General features: G+C 34.6%; 1 long non-coding RNA gene across 1 annotated transcript; it reads left to right on the top strand.

The window, feature by feature from the left end:
* On the top strand, nt 250-2,493 carry LOC110263253. Its single transcript, XR_002348580.1, has 3 exons — nt 250-1,513; nt 1,630-1,724; nt 1,807-2,493. It is a non-coding gene; the product is annotated as an uncharacterized LOC110263253 (long non-coding RNA).

Genomic DNA, 6,937 nt, shown 5'->3' with positions numbered 1-6,937 from the left:
AGTGGTAAAAGAGGAAGAATAACTTAATCCAAATACACAAAGATTTTATCAAATCTTAGAATTAGTGCTCAGGCCTTTCGAGAAAGATCTGTTCACTCACAACTGTCAATTGCCATAAAAATATTTAAGAATTAAATATGAGAATAATCACTCGCAATACTCTTTTGACCAAGTGGCTACGCTACTTACATTTTAACCTTTAAATACAGACAAAACATGTGCTAGTGGTTGCAAGAGTTGAGACTTTTTGATGGTTATGCTTCCAACCTAAGCAGGTGCTCTAATGTCACTAATGAAAGACTTCATGGCATAAAGAGTTATGGTTGCCATGTTTCCATAGAATACCTACTCCTAGTGGCCTTGAGAGAATTGTTTGACCAAGTTTAAAAGTCCTTAACAGAACTGAGTTTATTTTTTAGACATTTGTGTTCTCTTTCTTTGTCTGTAGAAAATCTCCTTGTAATGGAACACAATATCTCAAACTTTCTTTATAACTTCGAAAGAATCTTTCTGCTTAGATTCTTTAATATCATGGAACATCTCTCATTCACTTTAGCATATGAAGCACAGGTGTGTGGTCTAGCATAGTATTGATGGATGTAACTCTTTGAGTGTCAGATAGGTGTTTATAAGAGATCGATCAAGAATTGAGACAGGGTAGAAGGCTCAATATATGAGGCATACAAGTCGAAAGAAACCATCTATTTTTGTTCTTACTATTTTGAACCTCATGTGCAATCGAGTCACACAAGAGTAGGTCGTAATGATGATGGTGGCGAAAGTTTGTTTGAACCAACATTGCCCATTTTCAACCGAGCCGACACTCTTGGTGGAAAAAAACAAACTAGGTGGTTAAACTTTACAGAGTTAAACTCGGCTCACCTGCATATTCTACTAAATTGTCCCGAAGTCAATGAAATTAGGAGGTAATATCTTATAAACAATTAATCAGTTAAAATAAAAAAGTTAACTTAAGCGTGTTAAATATAAAAGTTTGTTGCCATGCCTACAGGTTGTACGAGGCATTTTATGGATCAAAAGATATGCAAGATTTTTCTACATGATTTCAATCACATGTGAATGATCCTAAAAAAGGTGTAACATGTCCTTATCTACATAACATGGTTCAGGATCCTACTAGTAGTGTACTAGTTGGACTATGATGAAAGTCAATAGAATGAAATTTTATACACCCGAACATGCTCGAGTAAGAGCAACATACAACATGGAGTTTTCTAAAGATTGATGTTGGAAAAGGTGGACGTAACTAATTTGGGTTGTTGTATGAAATTTTAGAAATTGAATATCTGGACGCACTAATCAAATGGGTTCTAATATTTAATTGTGAATGATATGATCATGGACGATATCCTCGTCTAGGTTAAGGAATACTAAGTCACAGAGGATTATCAAGAAATCTGGGCTACAGGCATGGGCTAGTCAAGCATCCAACAATGGGGAATATATGCCCACCCAAGGATCCACCACCTACAAGGTGAAGGCGAAGAAGATGGTGTGTATAGAATAATTGTGTAATTGTATTATTAATGTGTTTCCTTTATTGTTCATAAATATGATATATGATGACTTCCTGATCTTCTAAACTATATTGTTATATGGGCAAGCAAGGTCGCACACACACTCAGAGTGAAATATTCAAGAGGACATCGATGAGGAAGGATGGCAGCTCCAAGTAGGTTTAAACATACTCTGAGGAGACTGTTGTAAGTTATTTAGACCTTTATAGTTATTCAACATTATGGTTTATATTTAAATAGTGTTAAACCTTCTACTATATGAAATCAGCACCTATTCGAGGAAACCATTCTCAAGGCCCACGAGGAGTGTGCGACTCAGATTGCTCAGGGGCCCAAAGCCAATACATATTGAGGAGGATTCTCCGTGGATGCAAACTGCAAGTGGACGCAAGTAGGGGAGGGTGTACGGTGTTGAGTCCACTATTAGCGGACCTGTAGATATCAAGGAGCAGGTTACCCTGCTCAACGGAGAGCTACAACAAGACTTAGAGCTAAGAGAGAGCTATAATAGCACTGGACGAGATGCAAAGTTAGAATCAAACTACAAGCAGGAGCGAGCGGAGTGGATATGTGCTTATCATAGATATGAGGAGGAGATTGGTCGCCTCCAATAGACCGTCCGCACCCAACTCTCCGATTCGACCAATGGAAGAATGACATGTACTCCTTTATGCGGCAAATTTCAGCGAATGGCTCATTTAGCGATGTCACTCATGTCTCCTCTACTTCCACCTCATCGTTCATCTCATCCTCGACTGTTGATGCCACTACCACCAGCACCACAACTTGGAGGTGATGGATTAGCAGGGGGGTGATGATGATGCCTTCATCTTGGACGAATACTTGTAGTTTAGATTTTATTTATTTGTAATTGGATTTTTAGTTTTCATGATAGTTTGTATAAGGTTGTACATTTACTATTTATTAAGCATTGAATAATTACTTTTTTATATTATTAATTGGTTTAAACTTTTATATAGACAATTGAATATTTAACTAGTGTTTGCATATATATATAAACACTAACTCTATATAAAACTCCAAAAAAAGGAAACAAGGTCATTCGTAACAACAAAATATATATTTATGCTCTTTTTAAATTATTTTTAATATTTTTTCCACACGCAATTTTACCAACAGCAAGTAAAATTAATATTTTTTCACGTTTAATTTACTAACATTTGTTGCCATTGGTATTATTATTTTATTATTACCAACAGCTTTGAGTCATTGGTAAGATTTCTCGAGTTTTTTCATCAACCAAATTTTCCAATCACTTTTACCGATGGTGTGGCCGTCTGTAAAATTAAATACCGACACCTTGGCTGTTAATAAGACCGTCGGTAAAATTAGCGCATCTTATAGTACCCTTAATGTCATTGGTAAAATTAAATGTTGACGCCTTGACCATCAATAAGGGCATCAGAAAATTAGTGTGTCTTATAGTCCTGACGTTTTGGTTATTAACAAAGTCATCAGTAAAATTAACACATCTTATAATACCCAAAAATCGTCGGTAAAATCAAATACTGATGCGTTGATCAAATTAGTGCCTCTTATAGCAATCTGATGATATCATGATACTTTATTCATATTCTTATTTTACAAATTAAACGTCTCTTTAACTAAATTTACAATGAAAATAAGGATATTTTTCTAATTTTATTTTAACATAACTCAGTCAATTATGCACTATACACTAGAGACCATATTCTCATTCAACCTAATTCTAAACTAATTTTGTAATGTAAAACTTTCCTAATTATTAATAAATATATCTCAATCAAAACCTAAAACCAATATGTGCATACACTTATTATCCATTTAATTTTAATGTCACAACAATTTGACAGGTGTCTTAGTTAGCAATGTATTTATCACAACCAGTTACACTAAGTTAGTTAAGCCTTAGATAATTAGAATAAGAACTTGCTATTAGAAGCTGTTGGAAGTAGTAAGTTACTTTTCTGCCAAAACCACTTGCATATATATGCAACTGTATCACTGTGTTGCTAATAAATCAAGTTTCTTTTTTTCTAGTTCTCTGTCTATTAACATGGTATCAGATGAAATTCTCTCACCTTTTGCACCTTTCTTCATTTTCTAGAAAATTCTCATTTCTTTCTTTCATCTTCTCTTAGACTCACACAATAGAGCTTTGATGAGAGCTCGTTTGATTCACTACCTCTGTGATCAAAAGAGTTTCCTGATCAAATGAGTATAGAGAAGAAGTTTTGAATTTTGTTTTCTCTCTCACACAGATCCATTGATAATCAACAATGGCAAATTCGTTTGATCTCTCAACCGCATATCAACCTGGTTTGATCCTAGCTAGTCACTTAATAACTCACTGAAAAAAAATTACCATTCATGGAATAGGAAGATAAAGAAAGCACTCAATGTTAAGCGCAAGCTTGGTTTTATCACTGGCTCAAAATTGAATTTAGTTTCTAAAGAAATTGCAACTTCACTTGTCTATACAAATTCTGTTGTAGAATTATGGAAAGATCTCAAGGAAAGATTCAAGCATCGGAATGGACCTCGGATCTTTGAATTAAAAAGAGAATTGATGAATTTAAAGTAAGGAGCCATGATAGTTTCTCAGTATTTTACTCGAATCAATATAGTCTAGGAAGAGTTGAGTTCTTATAGACCTATATAGTGCAACTGTGGATTTGCACGTCCATTGCAAGATTTTCTGCAATCAGAGTATGTATATTATTTTCTAATGGGACTTGATGAATCCTTTGCTCAAATTCGTGGCCAGATTTTAGTCATGAAACTTCTCCCAACTATTAACATAGTGCTCTCACTTGTTCAAGAAGAGAAGTATAGATCAATTGGTATCAATTCTTCTCCAAAGCAAGTTGCTTTCTTGGCCAAGAATACACATGCACAATGGAACCAAGGGAGAATGCAAAGCCAGATGAAGAAAGATAAGCCTATGTGCTCCCATTATGGTTTTTCTGGCCATACCATAGACAAGTGCTATAAAATACATGGATTCCATCCAGGTTATAGAGGAGGAAGAGGCAACAAGCCTTCAATTCATCATGTAGTAGCTTCTTCACCAAACACTAAAATTCTTTAAATTTGGATGCCAACTAGATTCAACAATTCATTGTCTTGCTAAATAACCAAAAGATCCAAGAAGTACCAAACACAAGATAACTGAGGTCTTAACATCAGCAGGTATAGTCCTCAATTCATCACTATCAAAACATCAAATTCCTTTAAATTTTTGGATACTGGACAGTAAAGCCATAATTCACATAGCATGTGACCTAAAACTATTTTCTAACATTCATACTTCACAATTCTTTTTCAGTAACCCTCCCAAATGGTGCAAAATTTTGAGCAAATTTCAGTGGTTTTGTAATTGTGAATGCTAATTAAATTTATCTATGGAACTTTAGACTACAACATGCATCAAATAAAGTCTTACAAAGACTACCATTGTCTAATGAACCTCCTTTTAATTCAGTTTATCTTATTTGTCCTCTAGCAAAATTCAAAAAGGTCCTTTTTAATTCAAAAAATAACATGTATCTACATGCATTTGATTTGAACTAAAAAATAATATGTATCTGACGAGCGAGATTTAATGTCGGTAAAGAATGAAAATAATCGCGTTGTAAGTATAGTTTCTAAACCAACAGAAAATCCCTTCGTACAAACGTTTTGGTTGTCATAAGTAACAAACCCCTTTAAAATTGATAACCGAAGTATTTAAACCTCGGGTCGTCTTCTCAAGGAACTGCAGGGAAGTATGTTCTTATTATTGGTTATGAAGATTGTAAATTGGGGTCTTTGAAAATAAGGAATGAGTAATTTAAATGGCAAATAAAATAAATAAATAACTGTAAAATAAACTCTTGGCAAGGTATAAGAAATTGGAAGTCCTATCCTAGTTATCCTTATCAATGGTGATGAGAATTGAGTCTTAATCCCACTTAGTTAGCCTTTACTAAAGCAAAGGAAGATCAAGTGGATTAATTAGTCTGAACTTCAGGTTCTGGTCAATCCTTAAGAAAAGACTGGAATTATTGAAGTTCAATTCAATTAACAAGATAACAATTATCAATCACGTTGAGTTTGATAACTCCTGAGTTACTGATTTCTTGACCAAGACCAAAAGGGGAAAAAGTAAATATGCTGGAATAAAAAAAATGTCTTCAGATTGGAAATAATAATAATGTAAATAAAAGAAAGCAATCATAAACTGAAATACCTCAAATATCATTAATTAAGAGAATTATCTGTAACATAGAAAAGTTCATAAATCAATATTGAGAAAATAAATAAAAAGGAATATTGAACCTGATGAAAAGAGATAATCCTGAAAGCAAAGAAATCCTAATTCTAAATCCTAAAAGAGAGAGGAGAGAACCTCTCTTTAAAAACTACATCTAAATCATCAAAAGTAACTAATTGGAGACTCTCCTTTGAATGGATGCATTCTTCCACTTCATAAGCTCTGATCTATGCCTTCTGGACTTGGATTTGGGCCAAAAAGGGCTTCAGAAATCGCTGAGAGCGTTTTCTGTAATTTTTTGTGCGTGGCCTCTGACACGCGTCCGCGTGGGTCACGCGGTCGCGTCATTTGGAGTTTTCCTTGTCACGCATTCGCTTCGGTCAAGTGCCCGCGTCATCTGCGTTTTGCTCGTGGCGCGCGACTGCGTCATTCACGCGTTCGCGTCGCTGCCTTTTCGTGCTAGGCATGCGGCCGCGTCGTCCATGCGCGTCGCTGCCAGCTTCTTCAAAAACTCAATTTTGTGCTTTCTTTCCATTTTTGTATGTTTTCTTTCCATCCTTTAAGTCATTCCTGCCTTAGAAGATCTGAAACTACTCAACACACAAATCACGGCATCGAATGGTAATAAAAGGGTAATTAAAATAATTATTTTTAAAGCATAGGAAACATGTTTTTCACATACATCACATAATAAGGAAGGGAAAGTAAAACCATGCAATTAACATGAATAAGTGAGTGAAGGATTGAATAAATCACTTAAATTGAGCACAAAATATATCATAAAATATGGGTTTATCAGTATCCACCCGCATTTGATTTGATTCATTGTGATGTTTGGAGACCTTACTATGTTTCTCAAGATAATAGACTCAAATATTTCTTAAGCTTGGTTGATCACTGCACTCGTTTTTGTTAGATTTTTTTGTTGCATAATAAAAGTGAAGCTGCAGGATACTTAAAGCAGTTTTATAAACTAATTGAAACTCAATTCAACATCAAGATTAAATACTTTCGATCTGACAATGACAAAGATCTCGCCATTTTTTATTTTCTACAAAAACAGGTGATACTTTACCAATTTTCATGTCTGTACAAACCATAGCAAAACGATGTGATTGAAAGAAAACATTAGCACATTCTTAAT

This window comes from Arachis ipaensis, chromosome B06 (genome assembly GCF_000816755.2).
Source record: "Arachis ipaensis cultivar K30076 chromosome B06, Araip1.1, whole genome shotgun sequence".
NCBI classification, from domain to species: domain Eukaryota; kingdom Viridiplantae; phylum Streptophyta; class Magnoliopsida; order Fabales; family Fabaceae; genus Arachis; species Arachis ipaensis.
The sequence above is the reverse complement of the archived record's forward strand: the minus strand, read 5'-3'. Positions and strand labels throughout refer to the sequence as shown.